Consider the following 23,518-nt stretch of genomic DNA (forward strand, 5'->3'; position numbering starts at 1 on the left):
CCATGGATGAGGTGGAAAGAGCCATGGAACAAGCTCAAGATGATGTAGTTAACTGAGAAGATTTGGTGAAACAACTAAACCTTGAGCAGAAACAGATATATGACGAAGTCACAGAACAGGTTGAACATGGATTCAGTCATGAGAAAAAAGAGTGCTCATGTACATCATTTAAGCCTGTGCGACTGTACGTGAGTGGAGAAACGGGAACTGGAAAAAGTTTTTTGATTAATGCAATTACAACTCATCTGCAGCAAAGGACGGAGTCATCACTGTCTTGTGTTGTTACCGCTCCAACTGGGCTGGCAGCACATAACATTAAAGGGATTAATTTACATCGTTTACTGATGCTACCAGTTGAGCATGATAACAAATTGCAATACCACAAGCTATCTGGAGGTGCGTGTTCTGAAGTTTCCAGAGTCCTGAAGAAAATGAAACTTCTTATCATTGATGAAGTAAGCATGGTCTCAAATCTAATGCTTGCTTTTGTGCATTTAACCACTTCAGCGCTAATGACAAGGGTAACTCGTCATGGACTTTCCATTGATTTCAATGGAAAGTCAATGGAAGCTCATCAGGTGCCTTAGCAGCCAAGTGGTTAAGAATGCAAGAAATTCTTAGAACAGACTATGATGTCTTATTCAGAGGAAAACACAATATTGTTTTTGGAGATCTACTGCAGTTGACTCCAGTGAAAGGACAACCAGTGTTTAAAATGCTCACGCATGAAGATACCAGGAAGTGCCTAGGAAGCATTGGAAACGTTAATATATGGTTACATTTCAAATATGCAGAACTGCTTCAAAATATGCGACAGGCAAAGGAGGAAGATTATAAAAATATTCTACAAGATGTAAGAATCGGAAAAGTAAGTGAGCATGGGAAAGAAGCTTTACATGCACGATTAATTTAAAATTTGTATCCAAATGAAAACATTCTTCCAGAGAATAATTTTAAGAAAATTACTGAAAAAAAATCTGGGATATGTTTGATGCCAACTCTGCAAGAATGTTCCATCTTCAACCACAAAATGTTGAAGTTAGAAAATGAAGAGATTGTGAAACTGGAAGTTATAGATAAAATAGAGCATATGGGAGCAACAATTATTTTGTCAGAAAATTTGAAATCAAAATTGGATTCATTAGAGAAGAGTATATCTAAAACTGCTGGTTTTGAAAAGACTCTGAATGTGTGTTTAAATTGTCGTATCATTTTGAGAAGGAATTTAAATGTTGAAAGAGGTCTGGTAAATGGAACAATGTGTCATGTTGTTGATTTTGAGAATTACAAAAATAGAGATGGAATTGAAATTTTAAAAATTACATTTGATGGCATTGACGAAATAGAACAAATTTGTCGTTGTTCAGCTAGATTTTTGCTTGTGAAAGACTTATATGTTCGCCTAAAACAGTTTCCTGTTTGTTTGGCATATGCGGTGACAATTCATAAATCTCAAGGTTTAAGTGTAGATAGTGCTTTGCTGAACATTGGAAGTTCTGTGTTTAAAGAGGGTATGGCATATGTGGCTTTATCATGAGTCAGAACTTTATCAGGATTGTACTTGATTGACTGTGATGAAACAAAGATTTGTGCAGATCTAGATTGTGTTAAAGAATACAATAGGTTAAGAAGAGAGTGTGCTCCACATTTGCCTCAATATCCTCTGTTTGAAAAACGTGTGGTAGGCCAAAAAAGAAGAAATGAGAATAATTGCAGTGAGGTAGTAGCAAAAAGACAAAAAGTAGATGAAACTGTAATTGTAAGCAGAAAGAAAAATTATTCTGTTGAAGATGTTGTTGGATTTCAGTTTGAAAACAGTTCTGGTGTCAACTGCTATGCTAATGTAGTGGTTAATGTTGTTTTTTTTCTTCAAAATTTACAAGAACAGATTGTTGAAAATCGGGATCAAACATTCTGCCGTTTATTGAATTCTGTGTTTGAGAAATGTAGCAGTGATAGAGCAAAAATAGAAAGTGTTTCAGAAATTCGAAATCTTCTAGACATATGTTCTGGTCAAAATCAATTTTCACAGAATATTCATCAGGATTGTCAGGAATTTTTTATGTATATGTTTGATGTATTTGAAGATGAAGGTGTAGATATAAAAAATCTTTTTAGCCTTTCTTATCAATGGCAGCATGACTGCGACAACTGTAGTTTATCAAGTAGTACTACAATAGACACCAAAAGATTTATATATTTGACTTTACCAGACTGCAAATCAGTGCCTTTTAATAATCTAGTTAAAGCAGCGGATCACAATATGGTGTGTACCCAATGTAAGTCTGCAAGTGGAGAAGTGTGGCTCAATGGTTAGAGCGGCAGACCCTGATGCAGAGGTCTAGCCCGGGACAAGGGTTCAATTCCCCGCCTCGGCGGGTCTTGGGCTCAAAATTCCACGGACCTGATAATTCTCACCTTGGTGCCTATTCCAATCATGGAGTCCCACTCTGCAACTCTGGGCAATAGCTTGCTTAATCTCCACAACGGCCCCCACAACGCTAAGGATGCCTGGCCTCCACCTTGGGGGTGCCCAGGGGTGGACACCTCACAGGGAAAGCCAGGATGGGTTCCACAGCGGTATTCATACAAGCGCCTTGAGACCCTTGCGGGTGAGTAGTGCGCTATACAAGTATCAATTTTACAATGCTGTCCACATTATTTATAGAAAATTATGGTCAGTATGTCATTTTAATGTTCCAACGATGTAGACCTGATGGAACTAAATTGACAACTTCTATTAAAAATTTCGTGGCTTCTCAGTTATCAATTTCAGGAAGAACTTTTGCAACTGTAGCTATTATTTATCATGACGGTCCTTCAACAACATCAGGGCATTACACATGCTATTTAAAATGTCGAAAAGGTTGGACTAACTGTAATGATACTCATTTGACTTTCAAACAACGTTTGCCTTTTGACTTAAAAAATTCATGCCAAGTGTTTTTACAACCAAAATTTAAGTAAAGGTAATTGGCCTATGAAGACGGGAGCAGTTAATAAAAGTTAGTCTGCTGTTTAAAATTATATTGTGAGTAAAAGTGATGAAGATATTATAAAAATGATAGTTCTAACAAAGGTACAGTAAGTGGATCGCATAGTAAGTGATATCAGTATTATAGGAAATGTTCAACATGAGAGAGCCAGAGATGGAATTATGAATATTTAAATATTGTGAAAATGTTGTTTGAGCCTTTCTTTCAGAACGTCGGGAAAACTGTAATTTTAGAGTTTGTTTTAAGTAATTTCAAAATATACTGATACATCTGACACTATTTGGCCTTAAGGAAAGGTGAAGGAATGAGCAAAGAGTCATGACTGAACAAAAGGAGTATATGAAAACATTGAAACATATTTCAGATGTTCTTGGAGCTTTTCTTCTAGAAAGTCGATGAAATTGAATTTTTAGAGAACAGCAGAGTACCTTCCAACGAAAAGGACCTTCATGGTGTACTATTTAGCCTAAATGAAAAGTAAGTGAATCAAAGATTAATGTACATATGTGATTTGTAAGTTTATATGTTTTTTTTTAAACACAATCTTTTTGATTGTGTTTTTTTTCCCGCTGTCATATGATGAATAGTTCGAACTCACTGTTTTTAGTGAAATTCAATATGTTCTGAGAACAGCAAAAATAAACTATCTAACATGTTGTACAAATTATTGTATAGTTTGTATTGTATAATTTGTATTGTATTCCCATTGTCTCACACTCACTTTCTTTTTTCCTCTCTGTTTCAGCTCTCTTTACTCACTCACACTGCCTTTCTCTAACTCTGTTTCACACCCATTCGTTTACTACACTTCTTTCACAACCCCTCATTTCCATTTTAACTGTCTACATCCCCTCTCTCACTTGCATCACTTTTTAGCTTTCAGTCTCTCTGCTTTATTTCCCTTTTTCATCTTTTCCTTCTTTGCTCTTTTAGTAATTCCTCTTTACTCACTCAGCACTATTGTCGCACTCTGTCACTATAACTCGCCCACACTCCCTTGCTTATCTTTCTTTGCTCCTTTCTTTTGACCTCTTCTCTCTATTTTCCATTCACTATCTCTATGTCCTCAGTCCCTCACTCTCCTTGTGTTATGTTCACTTGTGTTTATCTACCTTCTATAATGTCTCTAAAAACAACTTCACTGCTCCTCTCTCATCGTTCTTCAAACCAATTCTTTTACTCTGGTTCCATTACTACCCCTCATTTCCTATCTTTCAGTGTCCTTCTCTTTACTTTCATCACCGAATCACTTTCTCTCAGTACCACTGCTTTAGTCCTCTTATCCTCTTTTTCCGTCTTTTGCTCCCTTACTCATTTTTCTTTCCTCACTCATTGTACTCCACTTCACTAAGTCTTTCCCTTAGTCTCTCTGACTACTAACTTCCTCACTCCTTTTCCCTCAATCCTTCTATATTATCCTCTCTCCCTTCATCCTTTCACTCTATGACTCCCCTTTACTCACTCTCATTTATCTTCCATTCCTCATTCTTCTAAAGGCATCCTCAATTAGACTCCTTTCTCTCTCAGTCATTCCCTTTTTACTTACTCCTGTTTCTTGATTTAGTTTTGCTAATTCACATTCTTTTAGTATCTTTCTTACCTTCAGTTCATTTCTCTCTTCTTCTGTTCCTCTCTGTCACTGAACGTATCTGCATTACTCTTAGTAATTTGCTCTCCTTCTATTTCTTTTTCCCTCTTTTTGTCCTTCTATATTTCTTTATTTCCCTTTCTGTGTCTTTCACTCTTACTTTATTTCTTAATATATTTTTTTGATTTTTAACCTCTTGACTTGTCTCTTCTATTTTAAAATATATATTTTACTAATTATAACTTATTTTTTTTTCTCTCTTTCATAGACACAAATTGTAGTAAAACATTTATTAAATTTACATTAATTATATGGTAAGTATGACTAAAAAAATGTCGTTTGTCATCACTCTTTGCTTTAACCTCACTACTATTCTCTCACCCTACCTCACTCCTGTTTCCTTACTCTGCTTCCCTCACTATTCTTATCCTCCATGTTTACTCTTCTTTCCCTTACTCTCCTACCACATTCAACTTCTTTCCGTCCCCCTGCTTTACTTCCCTTACCCTCTGTTCCCTTCCCTCACTCCCTCACTCATTCCCTTACTCATTTACTTCACTCCTCTCACTCCTTTTCTCAATCTGTCTGTCCTCACAGTTCCTCACTTCCGGTCCCTCACTCTGTCTCTCTTACTGTCACTGTATCTGTCCCCTTAGTCTGTCACTACTCTTTTGTCATGCTCACTCCCTACAACTCACCCACACTCACTTACTTACCTTTCTTTGCTACTTCACTAAGACCTTTTCAGTTACTCCTTCCTTTACTCTCTCTGTCCTTTCTCTCTGTCACTCCCCATGCTTACCCTTATTCACTTTTATCCACCCTCTTTCACCCCTCTTTACCTACACTCACTGCTCTTTTCTCACCCTCCCTCACCGTTGTTCATTTACTCCGGTTCCTTCACTACCCCTCATTCCCCATCCTTTTACTTTCAACACCCACTCACATTCTCCCAGTTCCTCTGTTTTAGTCTTCTTCCTCTCTCTTCCCTTCTTTCGCTCCCTTATTCATTTTCCTTTTCTCACTTACACCCTATTACACCTTCTCTCTGTCTTACTATCTAATACACAGTCCCTCTGTGTTGCTCCCTCTAGCTCTCTTTCTCTTAACATCACTCTCTCTGTGTCCTTCCCTCATGCTCACTCCTTTATTTTTTTTTATTTTTTTGGGGGGGCGCGCCCCAGTACGCGCACCGGGAGGCGTACCGATACGCGTACCCTCGAGAAAAAAGAATGACAGAGTTTCCAAAAAATGTAGCATTTTTTTTTATAAATTAAAGGTAGTTCTAAAAAGGACTGTTTTTTGTATTCTTTTTGTTGTTTTATATTTTTTTATTGTTTTTTGAACATTTTTTACTTTTTTCGGCTTTTCTGAACAGTTTTATATTTTTTTTGTATTTTTTATGGGGAGAAACAAAAAACAGGTAATTGTGAATGGCTCAACTGGAGCAAAAAAAAAACAGGAAAAAATTATTGTTTCTTCGGGCACTTGTGGTGATCCCAAGCACAGGTGATAAGTGTAATGCTTTGCTCACCATAGCATATTGTCCCTCCACAAAATATGCAAACGATTTTAAAATTGGAAAACTTGGTTTGAATAGTTGGGCTCATCTCCCTCGCTTCTGGACCTGATGGGGTGGGTTGATTACTTTGGGAGGTGCTGGCAGAAGATTGGGCAGGGTTTCTGGCCAGTTCCCTGACCTCTGCCCTAGCATAGTTATTAGGGTGCCGGCGTTGCATGTGCCGAATCATGGTGTTGTTGCCAAAAGAGTATTTTTTGTTAGGGTTCCCCCTTGAAAGTTGAAAACCACAGATTAAACAAGTCGCCTTTGGCGCATTAACTTTCTTCTTGTCCTTTGGGATGGAAAAAAAACTGCCAGATAAAGTGCTCCTTTGGCTTATATGGGGTAGTATCTTCTAGTAGGAACCTCCCCTCCTCCTCCTCCTCCTCTTCTTGGTCTCCACCACTGTGGTGTTGTGGTGGTCCTTGTGGTGGTGGTGGTGATGCTGGTGGTGCAGATGCTCCTGCAGCTGCTGCTACTGTAGCCATTTTTCAGACAAATAGGTACAGAGAGGTCTTTCAACAGGTCTTCCTCACTCAAAGTACAAAGTGAGAATGAGGAAAATAGGTGGGGGCTTTCATCATTTGGAAAACAAAACTGTCCTGAACCAATGAAAAGTGTTACTTTCAGGTCACATGACTCAGGCCTTCATCATTTGGAAACCAAAACTGATCTGAACCAATGATAAGTGTTATTTTCAGGTCACATGACCCGACGCGCTTACGCTACGCGCCCCGGGGCGCGCCCCGGGGCGTGCCTGGGGGCACGTTGCGTAAACGCGTCTGGACGTTGCACGATCGTGTACGTCCGGGCGCTTCCGGATGCGTTTACGCCGTGCGTCATAAGACGCATCAAGCGGCTACGCGAAACGTCACGATGTTGTTTTCGTTCGCGGCAATAGCGCTAACGGGACGCTCACCGGTATGCACCCCCGGGGCGCGCCGTAACACTGCGCTCACCGGTGAGCGCATCGGTACGCGCCCCGGGAGCGCTCCGGGGCAAAAAAAACATTAAAAAAATAGTATTACATAATTATACAATATAAAATTCATTATTAAAAATATTACATTTCATACCTATAGAGATTTGCTGTTAAAAAACCTTTGAAATTCACTGAAAAAACCATAGGTTTCACACCAGTTATAGTTAGGAATTAGCATTTAAAAAACCTATTAAATTCACTGAAAAAACCATAGGTTTCACACCAGTTATAGTTAGCTGGAAATTTTACTCGCATAAAACCATTGAAATTCCCACGTTATAGTTAGTTGGACTCACTATAACTTGCGCGTGCAATGCACTGCTGATGATGTCACATATTACATCACTCCTGACATGGTCAGTGACATCACTCATGACATCACTGATGACACCATCCTTGTGACAGAGTGACAGACCTCCTTTCACTGTTATGTAACCCTTGAAACACATATTCAATAATAGAAACTAAAATTTTCAAAAAAATGGAGATACCCATACCAGTAACAACAACCAATTCAATAATTCCACCATCTATACACACATCCACTTATTCACCAACAGTTCTATATAGTCACTCATACATATACTCACTAACATTATGTAGTGATACACCTATACATCCTGTTACACACCGACAGTCATTTAAAACATACTCTGACACATACTCACACATGCAAATAAACTATTAAACATCCATTTATTTGCATATACAGCTATACACACACTACCACTTTACTTCTAAAGAAACTTACACATACTTACCTCTTAAACAATCACTTATAGAAACACATACTAATTTAAACAGGAACTCTTACAATCTCTTACTCTCACTTATACTCACTTATATACATCAATATTCACATATACTAGATTAATACATATATAGTTACTGATAAAGACACTAGTGAGACACTCATTCATTTACTAACACACACATATGCACACTCATCCACCCATACAGGCCTGCACATATGCTGTCTTTAAAACACATACAAAGAGAGAGTCAGTCATTCATGCATCTATGTGCTAGGTAATACCCCCACCAAACCATACAAACACTCATACTGATACTAAGAAAAACATGTAATAACCCATATACATACACATGTAGCTACTCACCAACCCATGCAGCCACTTATACACAAAGTGAAACACTAATACATATATTTAAATATTTATTACTCACTAATATATGTATTCACTAAGATACACTTAATAAGCCAGTTAACCAATCAATGGTTTTAAAAAAAAACATGTAAACACTTACTTAAACATTTATTCTTCCATCAACTTTTACATATACATATATAACTCATATTTATTTTTCAGAAAGACACACATTCACTGGATGGTGTCATCAGTGATGTCATGAGTGATGTCACTGACCATGTCATGAGTGATGTAATATGTGATGTCATCAGCAGTGCATTGCATGTGCAAGTTATAGTGAGTCCAACTAACTATAACGTGGGAATTTCAATGGTTTTATGCGAGTAAAATTTCCAGCTAACTATAACTGGTGTGAAACCTATGGTTTTTTCAGTGAATTTAATAGGTTTTTTAAATGCTAATTCCTAACTATAACTGGTGTGAAACCTATGGTTTTTTCAGTGAATATATATATATATATATATATATATATATATTCTTAATGATTTAGTGCGTATAAGGTCTAATCAATTCTGTTTTGGTTCGGTTGGTAAGGGTACACGCTGCTCATATGTCCTGTTATTACTGAGTAGGCCTAGAAACACACAGACGCCATCTTTGCTTCGTCCGTGTCAGATCCGAGCATTGATCACGTGTTACTCTCCAGTAGTCAGTAGGCCCCTGTTTAGTTGAGTTACCGAGAGCAGCTGAATGCACGCTATTCTTTCTCTGTCCTGGGACTCAAGGTCCCATCTGGCTTTGGGTGCGATAAGTGCATTCCTGGAGGCGCCGTGCCTGCACTCCCGGGCACCGGGACGAAAGGGAGTCACCCCTCCTGACCTTTCCCCATAATAGCCAAAGCAGTGTTTCAAACTAATCATGTGTGCCACATATGGTCTTTCCTTGGGGCCCAAGAGCCAAGTAGTACTTTTCCATTTACGGTGACTGCATGTGTTGAACTGAAAATATATATGTCCTGTATTGACTATGAGCCAGCAGTCTTCTCCGCGCACCTGATGGATAGAGTATTTTGTATAATAAATTATTGAACTTTCTTCACTGCCAACTGACTGTTTATTTGGTAATGATATTGGAGCTATTGGTAGGTATAGCTCCTTGTGTTATTTTTTGGTACGTCAATCCTTCATAAATTTGCCTTCAAAAAGTAGGAAAGGAACTCCCTCTCAACATAGAGAACAATCACCCTTTTATAGGGTTTTAGACAGAAGATTCACACTTTTACTACTTTAATACGTTTCACATGCTCACGACCAGTTGAAGTAAAGTAACAGCGACAGTTGGTAAAGAAATACATTTCGGGATGTTCTAACTATCCTAATCAATGGAGAGCTAGTGTTCACATCATCTGCTCCCTGTACTTGAAATGTTACAGAGTATGTTATTCAGTCTGGGCCAGCTGAGCTGTCCTTGGGAAAGTACACTCTGCTCAGGTAATCAAGAGAAATGATTTATCAATTAGTGAAATCTACGAGTTTTTATTATGCCACAGAATAACCAACAGCTAGAGATATGTGTTCGACTGCAGCATCACAGTACAAATGCAGGACAAGGCCTAAATCGACCTTAGTTTAGATTAAGTCTATATTCTTACATTTGTAAATCTCAGCCAATCTGTTCCCATGCTATCCATCACTTAAACACTTAAATTGTTAATTCAAAACTCTCTCTCTCTCTCTCTCTCTCTCTCTCTCTCTCTCTCTCTCTCTCTGTCTCTCTCTCTGTCTGGAAGCACACGTTGCAATTAACTGAACTCTGGAAAAGTTTTGAATGCATTTTAATGCACCTAACAAGCACTTCTTATGGGGGATGAGCAGACGTCTCTAATCAGCAAAGATGATGGGCCTTATTTATGAAGGCCTTGCGCCACCGGTATGTCCCTTTTTCACATCGGCACCGGCGGCGCAAGGCCTTCATAAATAAGGCCCGTTATTCATCACTTTATCCGCTGAGGATAGTAACTAACCAGAACAATTCATTTCAGGCACGGAAGCAAGGTATTGCTTGGCTGCTGAACGCGCCTATACCATCATGTGATGAAACCTCGTTTTCAGATGTTGCAGAACTTTATGAATATCGACTTGATATATACATAATGCAACTACCGTTCCTGGCAAACGCCCTTGCAACAAAAAGGAACTTCAGGGAGCTGCCGTAGGTCTCCCGGAAATGTAATCCAGGCATGCAAGAATGTTAACACCTTCAAATGGAACAGCAGATATTCCCAACAAATAAAGAGGATATTTTAACATCACTGTTTACCGTGGTATGGGATGCGGCCTTGGTGGATTGTCGTCGGTAATGTACCGAAGCAGCAGCCGCTCTGGTTAACTCGAGAACATTGCATATGATTATGTAAATACCCGGAGTACATTTGTCCACCAGAATACACGTTTGCGGAGACATTTTTCTTGTTTGATATTGAACTGAATTTGGTCTCAGATTATAAGTAACTAAAGTTATTCAAATGTTATGGGCGGTTGGGTCCATTAAGAACTTTCTTTTTCAAGCTCACAAGGAAGCTGAAGCAGTGAAGATTCCTACATCTGAAGCTGCATTAAACAGGACGCCTGATCATCCGTCCACACACCCCACATTAATTGGTAATTGCATAGCAAACATATAGGCCTGAACCATGTCTATGTTACCTGACGGAGATAAGTGGAAGGAAAAGGAAATCTAGCAACGTTCACACACTGGTTGTTAAGTATCCGATTGGGAACATGTCTTCACAAACAGGGTCCATTTTAGACCTAGGGAGTGCTGCCGAGGTGTAGTATGCCTTTAACTGGTTGCACTAGGCACTGACCATGAGGGGCTTATTTACAAGCCCCTGGAGTCACTTTTTCCCATGTTAAAAGTGATGCAATGGCGGCACAAGGGGCTTGTAAATAAGCCCCTGAGAGTTGGTCTATTACAAAACAAGTGCCCTTCCTAGTACAGGATCAAATCTGTACTTCACCCAGGAACAGTAACAACGCATTAGTGAAAGGCTGGGAACGCAACTCTTACTGAAGGTGGCGACCCCAGCCCCATTTTAAAGGGATAGAGAGATCCCCTACAGGTGGGTGCTGTGAGTGACCGAGCTCACCTGCAAAGAGATTAATGATGGTTCCCTGGGACCTCTCTCCCCCGTCTGACTTTGCTCCACCTTCTAAGTGCCATTTTTCTTCTGTGTCCTCATATATATTACGACATGGGTGCAGAGGCAAATAAACCCTCATTTGCATTGTTCTACTCCCCAACACAGAAGAGGAGGTGACCCTTGGTATCCCAACGGTGCACAGTTAGTGCCAGAGAGATGTTTAATACAAAAAAGGCCACACAGGGGCGTGGTCTCGCTGCGAATTAAAAGCCATTAAAGCGGAGCTGGGGGTCTTACCGGCGCCTTTTTTCGGGGACATGTATAGTGGAATGTGAGGGGCCCCCTCTGAAGAATGGACGATGACTGGGGCGCGACTGAGGTGGTAGTGCAGCCGTTTTGCCTCGGCCTCCTGGCTCGGATCATGGCAGCCGCCTTCTTGGGTGTTCCAGGACTGGCCCTTCCTCGTGGCTAGGGGGCACAGCCCTGGAGCCCCCCAGATTCCAGCAGTGCTGCACCAACCTGGCTGAGGCTCGACTGCACGTTAGAGGTGATCGACGCATCCGTGGAGCCGAGATCGGAGGGGGACCATCTCATGCCGCACCAACTATCCACCATCTTGGGCCCAGGATCGGGCCTGATAGAGATTCAGGTCGTCTGGGGCTGATGATCGGAAAAGCCGTCCTACGGCTCCAGCGCTCTTCAGCAGTGACTGGTGCTGCTGTGTGACTGGTGGGGAGGGAGGCTACTGAGGGAAGGGGCCCCGGCTGGGGGGAGCTCGGCTATTACCCTGCTGCACTGTGCCCTGGCCTTGGTGCGAATCTCCTGAAAGGGACACGGGAAAGCCCAAAGTTGAACACTGCCCCTAGAGATGACGTCCACTGCGAGTGATTTTATACCTGGTCACCTCCTTGAGCTGCGTCTGCATGGGGCTCGCCTTGGACCTTGCCCGATCGAAAGAGCCATATAGGGCCTCTCTGCACTGGACCGCATGGTTGAGACCTGTGAGAGAACGGGCCTGTCCTCGGCGCACCTGCAGTCCAGAGGAGGCCTCCCCAACGATGGACCGCTTGGGCCCTCTTAGACCTGCTGGCTGGGGGCACTGTAGAAGTTACCCAGCATCGCTGCAGCCCTAGTGGGCCTCTGCTCTCCTGTGGTGGCTTAGGGGTCCTTGTGCTATCCCAACTCTTGAGCGGGACCCACAGTGCCTTGAAGCATCTCGAGTGGGCACGCTGGGCCCTACATCCCCCACGGTGACGCTGCTGGAAGCTGCGGCCTAGCTCTGCGCCCTGAATAAGGCAACTCTGCACTGGCCCCTTTCCCCAGGGGCCCATGATTGCTCCACATGCGGGGGCGGCCTTGAACTCTGTGGCCCACCCATCAGGGCCTGAACGCCCTATAGACATGATCCTGGATGCACCCAGGGGCACCAGACTACGTCCTATTCTCACCCTTGCCATATTGACTGTGAGGTCGTCACCACCCGAGTTGGACAGGGTGCAGCTAGCGTCAACACTCATTTTTCCTCTTGCAGCCCCTCGACCACCCCTGTCTGCACTGTTTGGCATCGGTGGGTGCTGGCCCAAGCCTGGCACTGACACGCACCAACTTAGTGAAGGACGTAGCTGCGCCCCAGAAGAATAAGCTGCGGTGACCATTGTCTTAGACCTCACCCCCTCCCTGGTCCTGGCGTGAGGTGGGGACCGGTGAGCACGAGTCACTGAGGTGGCGGCCCCATCCCACGCCGGTTGGCTGGGCGGCAAGACAAAGCCAGGGAAAGTCTGGTGAAGGCGTGCTCCTGGAGGACTTGGTGGTGCCCCCCCGCGATCTGGCCTGGAAGTGGAGACTCCCCAGACTGGTGGGCCTGCAGATAGGTGTGGCCATTATCCCTCCTCACCCGGCACACCCGGCTCTGATACTGGTCCCCGGCAGCACTGAAGCACGGTGCAGGTGAGGTGTAGGGGTGGGGACGCTCTTTGCTAAATTGTCGTCCCACATATCTCCCCTGGCCTCTGCACCTTGCTGCCCCACGTAGCCCCACTGCCTGGCACCTGCCCGAGGCCTACCCCAGAGAACTGCCCTCTAGGAAACTGAAAGCTTGATTGGCCCGACGACAGGAGGTCCCTAGTAACTGACTTCCCTGCCACTGGTTGACCTTCAACGACTGCTGACAAAAATAGTCTCAACGGCCCCACCTGGGATGCCTGCATGACCCACAGCCCCTGTTTCCTCTCTTGTTGAACCTCGAGGACAAGTGCATCTAGGACAGTAAACCCTATGCTTAGCACCATTTCCCGGATGCTGGTGTGTGGCCTGTGACCACAGAGGCTCTAGCCAGCTCAACCCCTGTTGACTGGCTCCCCTGCTTGGGCACCGAGTATCCTGCGTAGCCCTGAACCTTGAGGGCGAGCACATCCAGGACGGTACACCCTCAGCTCAGTGCCATCTCCCAGATGCTGGTGTGAGGCCTGCGACCATAGGGTCTCCATTCAGTCTAACCCCTGCTGACTGACTCCCTTACCGGGGCACTGAGAATCCCGTGCTGCATGCCCTGCCAACATATTGACAACACAAATTACATCCTCTGTGGCAGACGGGTCTAGCGGATAAGTGGATGAAGCTGGAAACTGACAACCATCGGTGGAGTTGACAGTGCCCACGTGGAACCGGCATCTAGGTGGAGGTCTCCCAGTCTAGGGGGCTGGTGGCTGGACATGCACTTACACCTATACCTACCCTGCTTCTACTGCTCCGTGCCGGACTCCTGGAAGGGGCTCCTCTTGAGCAGGTGAGGAGCGGGTTCGAGAATATTCCTGTGTTCAGGAGATCCTGAGGATCTACCCTGGCCTACGCCCCACTATTAATTGCTGAGCCCAGTGTGACACTCTTTGACCCCCGTTGACTGAGGCAGCACAGGTGCTCTTTACCTTCCCCTCAAACGCTCACTAGCTAAGCCCCTTGCACTGTTGTGAGACAGTCGCTCTAAGGAGGAGTAGATGCGCACCAAAGTAGGGAAGGACTCTGTGGCAGCCCCAAAGGACCACCCTGTTGCTGTGATGTGGGGCAAGGCAGGAGCACCATCCTCTAGGGGGTAGGTCCGCAGCCTGGAGGGGACCCGCCACCTGTCACCCAGGCTTTTATGGCTACCTTGATGGCGGAGCTTAAAACTGAGATAGACTCCTTGTGTACAGAGGTCCACCCCTGTGTCTGGGTGCTTTAGATGGAGGTCATGGATCTAGGGGAAAAAGTGGATGGCCTGGAGAAGATCGTGGATACCTGAACCGAGGACCAGGAGCGACTCTGGCAGCGCCTTGCCACTCTGGAGGAACAACATATCGAGCTGCAAGTGAAACAGGAAGACGTGTAAAATCGGGGTCGCCGAAACAACTTTCGCATCTGGGGAGTTCCTCTCGGAGCGGAGGGGAGCGAAATCTTGACCTACATGGCGCAGCTCCTGCACGAGGTCAGGGGAGATGATGGTGCCTCTCTGCCTGCCCTAGATCGGGCCCATCGGGTATCTGGCTGGGCTGGCAGACCGGGTTTTCTTCTAGACATCCTGACCCGGGTCCACTTCTTTACAAAAAAAGAGTCTATACTTAAGGCGGCACGTTCCAAACCGGACCTCACTTACAACGGAGCCAAGATTCAGATCCATCAAGACCTTGCACCCAACACCCTCCGGAGACATCGAAACTTTAGGCCTGGGATGAATAAGCTACGAAGCCTAGATATTCCACATCAGTGGGTCACCCCTAGCCCAACACGTCTTCGGCCCCGGCGCAGGCTCCTGCCAAGCCTTCCTTGTCTAGTGTATGCCGCATCTGGTGCTCCCCACGCCCTGATGAGCAGTTGTCCTCGCAAGTCAAGAATGACATTATTCAACATATTCGGTCCCTGGAGGGGGACAGGTCTGCAGCGAACTCCTGACCTCATTGTCCTTGACTGAAACCTCACCTCTGCAAATGGCAGGGTACACTGGCCTCTGATTTTGTCTCAGAACCCAAAGGGGTCGGCGCTCATCCTCTTAAATCAACCATACCCCAGCTCCCTACCTGCAGTGTTGATTATACTGGACTATCCACCCAGACGACCTGCCCCCTACCTGTTCTTGGGAGAGTGACCCGAGCCTTAAGGTCTAGGCTGACCCACAACTGGAACAGCACATTGTGGTCCGGTTGGCCAATGTTGATTCTATCTTCTTGGTCTGTACATATTTGTATTTTTTTCTCCCTTCTTTCTACTTTCTATATACCCTTCGACATGGCAGGCAAGGAATCCCCTACGGAAGGTGCCCTCTCCTTGACAAGGGTGACAAGCCCCTGCGTCTCCCTCCCACTACCCCATCGCGCTTCCTACAGTGGCATGAAGGACTACACCAGGTTTTGACTCAACCATGGCTCCTGCTGCTCCTGAAGATTGTATCCCTCAATGTTAAGGGTCTTAAGTCCCTCAACAAGCGAAAGCAAACATGGCGCTATCTCTAGCAACACAACCCAGACATCATCTTCCTTCAGGAGACCCATCTTCTAAATACCGATGTCCCGCGCATGGCTCATCCTAGATACCCTCTCCAATTCTGGGCTACGGTGCCCACTAAAACGGCTGGAGTGGCAATCCTTTGCAGAGCTGGCATCAGGCGAGGGGAATCTAGGGTTTTCTGTAGTCCGGATGGCCATTTTGTCAGAGCTGGGGTTCAGATTGGACGACGTCTCTTTACACTGGGAAATGTGTATGCACCCAACCAGGTGCAAGATCTCATTCTCCGGATGATCTTGTGGGATCTTGCGGGAGCATGTCCCACAAGACGACCCCTCGTCAGTCTTAGGGGGAGATTTTAACATGGCATTGGACCCTAAAATGGACCACAGTGTTGCCTCCCCCCATGCGACGGGGGCTATGTCCTCGGCCCTCAGTAGGCAAATAACAGACCTTGGCTTACTGGACACCTGGAGATACCACTCCCCTGAGGCACGTGACTATTCGTACTACTCGCACGTACACTGCTCGTATTCATGCATAGATTATATTTTTATCTCTTAAACCTTGATCAGCGACATGCTCACGGCATCCATGTCTGCCATCTTGATCTCTGATCACGTGCATCTCAAACTCCTACTGCATGATCCAGCCGCTTGCCTCTCCCGTACCCCGTCATGGCGGCTACCACTGCATATTTGGCGGGACCCGGTAGATGTGAAGAGCATACAAGCAGCTATCGACTCCTATTTTGAGATCAGTGATATTCCCGAAACTCCCTTTCCTGTAGTATGGGATGCCTGCAAGGCCACGGTTCACAGCCACATCACCTCTCTTGCAATTGCACGGGCGTGTGAGCCCTGTCTCCTAGAATATAATCTTTCCACAGACATTAAGGATTTGGAGAGGCAGGACTAGGAACATCTCACACTTGCACGCAAACGCCGCCTCGCTAATCTTTAGAGACAACTCCATTCTCTCCCAACCAACAAGGCTGAGAGAGCCCTGTTAATGCTGAAACAGTGACATTTCGAGGGGGGATAAGTTGAGCAAGATTTTGGCGAGCCGCTTGCAAGTGTGTACTGCAAAAGCACATATAGCTAGCATTCTGAGTGCCGATGGCAAGAGGGCTACCACTGAGCGGTCCATACGCGATGCCTTTCATGCATAATACTCAGCCCTCTACACCGTGGACGAGCCGTCCCAGACCGGGTAAAAGATCCTGGATGCACCCAGGGGCACCAGACTACGTTCTATTCTCACCCTTGCCATATTGACTGTGAGGTCGTCACCACCCGAGTTGGACAGGGTGCAGCTAGCGTCAACACTCATTTTTCCTCTTGCAGCCCCTCGACCACCCCTGTCTGCACTGTTTGGCATCGGTGGGTGCTGGCCCAAGCCTGGCACTGACACGCACCAACTTAGTGAAGGACGTAGCTGCGCCCCAGAAGAATAAGCTGCGGTGACCATTGTCTTAGACCTCACCCCCTCCCTGGTCCTGGCGTGAGGTGGGGACCGGTGAGCACGAGTCACTGAGGTGGCGGCCCCATCCCACGCCGGTTGGCTGGGCGGCAAGACAAAGCCAGGGAAAGTCTGGTGAAGGAGTGCTCCTGGAGGACTTGGTGGTGCCCCCCCGGCGATCTGGCCTGGAAGTGGAGACTCCCCAGACTGGTGGGCCTGCAGATAGGTGTGGCCATTATCCCTCCTCACCCGGCACACCCGGCTCTGATACTGGTCCCCGGCAGCACTGAAGCACGGTGCAGGTGAGGTGTAGGGGTGGGGACACTCTTTGCTAAATTGTCGTCCCACATATCTCCCCTGGCCTCTGCCACAAAAGAGGAGCTTGCTAGTGACCTCCCCCTTTGTTAATCACCAGGCATGGATGGCCTCCCATTGGCTTTCTATCGCCTGTTTCTGCCGCAACTCCAACCCTACCACCTACGACTGTTTAACTCCTTCTCCGACATGGAGGGCCTTTGTCCTCTATAGGAAAGGCGGAAATAGCCCTCATCCCCATGCCAGGTAAAGACCCTACACTGTGTTCCCCCTTTCGTCCTATAGCCCTCTTGAACACAGGCCTAAAAATCTACACCAAAATACTGGCAAAGTGCCTCGACCCGCACATGCCCAACCTTATAGAGCCGTACCAGGTCTGCTTTATCCGGAATCACCAGGGAGCAGACAATGTGCGCAGAATTGCCCATCTCGTGGAGAAGGCACAACATTGGAACATACCGGCATGCCTTTTATCGCTCGACACGGAGAAGGCGTTCGATCGAGTCAACTGCACCTTCCTAGGAGTGCTGAATCAAGTCTGACTAGGCCAGAACATGATAGATCGGATCATGGCCCCTATATCTCCCCGCAGGTTTACTTGCAAGTCAATGGACAACTCACAAACCCCATCTCCATCCACAGGGGCACGTGGCAGGGCTGCCCCCTATTACCTCTGTTGTTTGCCCTCGTGGTAGAACCTTTGGCTATGATGATTAGGCAGGATACAGAAATACATGGCATCCATCTCGCAGGACAGCAGAACTAAGTGGCTCTTTTTGCCGATGATCTTATACTCACATTATCTCGTCCGCATGTCTCCCTTCCGGTGCTTGCTGCAATCCTTTAAGCTGGCTTCAGTTCTTAAAAACAACCATGGGAAGTCCTGGGCACTGAATCTTATGATCCCTGAGGAGGAGATACCTGCCCTGCAAGCCCTCGTCCCCTATCAGTGGGCCACTAACTCCATTCGATACTTGGGGCTTCAGCTGACCCCTTCACTTGCCACATGGACCTAAACAAATTGCAAGGAGTGTAGGAGAACCGTCTTGGACGACCTGAGGGGTTGGAAATCTCTGACCCTCTCTTGGCTGGGACACCTGAACGCTGTAAAAATGTTGGTACTCCCAAAAATTCTGTACCTGTTCAAATGTCTACCCACCCACATCCTGCAGTGCCAGATTCAGAGCCTTCCATGAGATATCACCGGCTTCATTTGGGATGGGTGTAGGCCTTGTTTCTCCAACAAGGTTCTCATGCTTCCGCGGGATAGGGGGGGACTGGCATGCCCCATCCTGCTAGAGTACTATTGGGCCTCCCACCTCCACATCATTTCAGAATGGACAGCGATAGAGAGTGAAAAGGTCTGGTTCCATATGGACAGTGCGGTAACCGGGTGAACCATTTGGGCCCTTTACTGGGTCCATCGGGCTGCACACTCTCGCAGCACCTATATTGCAGTGCCCAACAAGACAGTGCTGGATATCTGTGACAGAGGAGCTAGTCTCAACGGCCTCACGACCTTCCCGTTTCCTCATACTCCCCTAGCAGGTAACCCGTTATTCTCACCGGCTCTTAACCCGCACACGTTCTCTAACTGGCTGGAGGGTGGATGCAGAACAATTCAGCATCTGTACACTGGGGATACGCTCAAAACCTTTGCCCAATGTAAAGACGAATTTCAACTCCCAGAGGGAGCTAGGCTCAAATATGTACAGCTACGGCACTGGCTATGAGATGAAACAGGCCGCCACCTGCCCATTCACCCCCTTAGAGAGACTGGTACGCTCCTTTGACGAGTCAAGGGGACTTGGCTTCCCTCTGCCTGATTCCACCACCACGGTTCTGCTTGGCCTCTAGCCTGATAATTTAGGAGCGCTCACCCGTAGTGATTGGTCCCTTGCTCATTGGTTCATGCACCTATGACACGTAATGGCTATGGAACTCTTTGCAGCGTGCCTCCAGTCCTGCGATACCTGCTTCACCAAAAATGGCAACCATTGGTTCAATATCTCTGTAAAATAGAGCACGCGCGTCACCTGCCCCCGAAACTCCGAGCCCTACGCCTCTTCAAAGAAGCTGTATCTCCACCTGAACCCGACAGATTGATTGTATCCCCATAATGGCCCTGCTTATAGCTCCCCCTGCAGCACGCACTGGTCAATGGACGGATTGGCGAACAACGCTGGCTCCCCTTGCCCCCTCACCACCCGCCATCGTTCCCTGCGCCACAACTGTCTTAACATAGCTCCCTGGTCATGGAAAGCTGTCTTCCCCTTGGCCCTCTAGCCCTTTCGCCACTCTCTATCTCTTTATTCTTTACTTTCCCCTTTTTATAGGCCTCTTGCCTGCCTCTTTTTCCTCTCTCCTTGTTATGATACTGTATATGTTCACCATGGGTCTTGAACTTTCCCCACGATTGCAATCCAATGTTATGATGCATGCAACATGCGGCCGGCCCAACAAGGGTTGTAGGCGACATGCTGTGTAAATCTACTTCGGTATGCTTTTATAACATCACCCTAAACTATGCAGCTGGCCCTACATTGGGTTGTGAGCCATGTGCTGTGTCTACATAGACTCTCTCTTTGTTTTTCGTATGAAAATAAAACAGATTCACACAAAAAAAATAAAAGGCCACACAAGAGTTAGTGTCCCCTTCTGTAATATCAGTATGCCCAAGGGGTGCATATGTATGAATTGGGAATGTTATTATGAAGAGTCACACAAGATGAGACTTTTCGAGGTATACACTGGGCCCTGATAGGTCAAAACTACTAGTGGACATGGAAGGTCTATAGCGGACGTTTCCGGCCAGTCAACGATTTACTCCTGCACTTTGTTTTACTCCTGCACTTTGTTTCTGTGACAGAGCACATTATCTACCACAAGGGTGACTCCAGATACAGGTGCTTCCCTGCCACCAAAAGCATGATCACCAGGTCACGGTGGTGTCCTCTAAGTTGTATCTCTTTGCATTACAAAGAATTGATTTACTGAATACAATTTCAGTGAAGAGCTAAAATAAGTCTACACCTTGCATTGAAATGGGAAATTCAATGAAACAATATTGAACTTCAATGAGTTGATTTTTTTAGGATTTGCATTTAGAAATACCTGCACGTCTTTCCCTCCTTTTAAGCCTGTCCCTGACTTTCACATTTGATGATAGCACACATCATAAATATGCTCAGTCATAATCTTGACCTCGATTTTACTCATACCTACTCTTAGCACATCAAAAACATGTTGAAAACCCTTACCCTAATCCCTCATTTTCTCCAACCCTTACCTTCCACCTCTTATAAAACCCCAAGCACTACCTTAATCTAAAACCCAACCCCACCTGTTAGCCTAACCCTTACCTGGTTTAACATTCACCCTGACATTAGCACTCACCTTGCAGCATACCCATTTCTTGACACCAACATGATCCTATATCCAACTCTAGCAAACTCTAGTTTATGTACCACATGCTGGACACAAGCAATGTATTTACACTTGACTACAACCTACACCTTTGACCTAATCAATATATTTGCCCTAAAGTAACTGTCGCGGTAACATTGAGGGGCCGATTCCGATCTCGGTCGGAAGGGCTCCGAATCGGGTTCGGGATTAGCGGGTCGGATTCGGAGGCTGAATTTCCGGCCGGTTTGTACACGGGTCCGGACGGCGAAGTATGATGCGAACAAGCGCGAAATCTCTGGCCGAATCGTTTCCGCGTCTGAACCTCTCCGTACGTCTCGACCGTAAGCTAACTAAGTATGAGTGCAAAATCCGTTCCGCTAGCGGATTTTGCGAATTTTCGGTAAATTCGCACTCCACGAACTCCCGCGAATTTACCGAGAATTCGCAAATCCGCGAGCGTCGGATCCGGGGGCAAAAGTTGAAGCCTGGCCTGTTGTAACTATTTTACGATGGCGCCGGCAAGCTGCCAGCGCCATCCTAAAATAGGTACTAAGTTAGCTTCAACAGGAAGCTCTAATAGATAAAATAAAGCAGGTGCTCGATTTTATCTATTAGAGCTTCCTGTTGAAGCTAATTTAGTAACTATTTTAGGATGGCGCTGGCAGCTTACCGGCGCCATCGTAAAATAGTTACAACAGGCCAGGCTGGTGTGCTTTCTTTTCCTAAATCTACTGTCGAAAATCAGCTGTGATGCTGGATAGAGGCCTTTGCATCCTTGACTTTCACGGGCGCAATCCCTTTGCTGTTCCTGTGACCAGGAGCTTCTGTCTCTTCATCTGCTGCTCTGATCGGTCTCAGACCTTTTACACACACAAGAGGCATGTGCACTCGCATGGAAGCCCCGCCCACACACTCGCGGTGTGCACCGTCTTCCCGCCATTGACCCACTATGATGGACAGCTCACCCAAGGGACCCCTGCGCCCTTCGGGGCGATTGCATAGTAACACACACATGGTCGCTGGAACTAGTTGAAGCTCAAATTCAGTGACTCGTCATCGAGGCTGGGCAGGTGTGCCTTCTTCCCAAATCTACCGTCGAAAATCAGCTGTGATGCTGGATAGAGGCCTTTGCATCCTTGACTTTCACGAGCGCAATCCCTTTTAAACACACAAGAGGCATGTGCACTCGCATGGAAGCCCCGCCCCAAATCCATGGATCCGCAAATCCGCAAAATCCGCCGATTTTGCGGATCCACGATCCGCAAATCCGCAAATCCGCGGATCGTGGATCCGCAAAATCCGCCCATGCTTAAAGCTAACCGTGGCGTGCAATGGAGGCGAATTCCGACCGAGCAAGTACGATGCACGATTCGGACAGCCTGATCGAGTCGGAGCTTGCGGCTCGCAATAGCTCTCAGAGCTGGTCTTTAGGGGTCCGCATCGGACCCCCTGGTACCCGTAGCCTTACGACTCGGACACAGTCTCCACAACACAGGCATGTACGGTGCAGATGGCACTGACGCGTACACACTTTAGGGGGCGCAATTATCCGGAACGTACCCATTCAGTCAATGGGAGCCCATGTACGCGTTGTACGACCGGCTCCTATTGACTTCAATGAGAGTCCGACCGAAACGAGTCCAACAGCATACGGCCGCATCGTACTCGCTCGGTCGGACTACAGGAGTCCGGATCGATCGGAAAACACCCAGGATCCGGCTTGGTTGGAGTGATTTCCGACCCAGATCGAAATCGGCCCCTAAATTGACACAGACTGTAACTTCATATTTAACTGTATATCCAACTCTTATCTTGGCCAAACCCTGACTCGATCTCTAAACTCGACAGTTACCTGAGCCCAAGCTTCATCTAATATTTAACCTAATGTACCAGAGATTAAAGTATTCACTGAACCTGATCTTGATTTTACAGTATGCAAATTTTTATGCTGCTATATAAATCTCTTTTTTTCGGTAAAATGTGTGCTCATTAAAATGTTTCTTTTGGAATAATCTTTTCTTGGATTACTTGTTGAGTCCTCTAGATTACTAGATTAGAAAGAAAGAGTATTAGAAAGAAAGACTAGAAAGAATAGAAACTGCAAAATGTATTGCAGTGCACATTGAACTGACGGTTCCGTTATGTTTTCGGATGGTCACATTAGAGAGAAGATGTTTGAGGAATCCAAGTTCCCAACTCGCACACATTAGCTCTGCTGATGTATCTTGTTACCTCAGATGGAGCTCTTTTTGACAGATAAGTGTGTCCCAATCGCACATTACTGGATATGTCACAGTCACTTTTATACGGTGTGCTCCCTTTTCCTCGCAAGCTGGGCAGATGGCTGACTGGCACACAAGAATGTCGCTGCAGGGATGATCCCAGCAGTTTCATTGTGTGGCACTGAGCCATCAAACACAGATTTCTACCTGTGATGATAGGTTGAACGTTGAGTGCAGTGAGATGTTTAAGCCAATCCTGAG

Source organism: Lissotriton helveticus, chromosome 2_2, assembly GCF_964261635.1.
Source record: "Lissotriton helveticus chromosome 2_2, aLisHel1.1, whole genome shotgun sequence".
Taxonomy (NCBI): domain Eukaryota; kingdom Metazoa; phylum Chordata; class Amphibia; order Caudata; family Salamandridae; genus Lissotriton; species Lissotriton helveticus.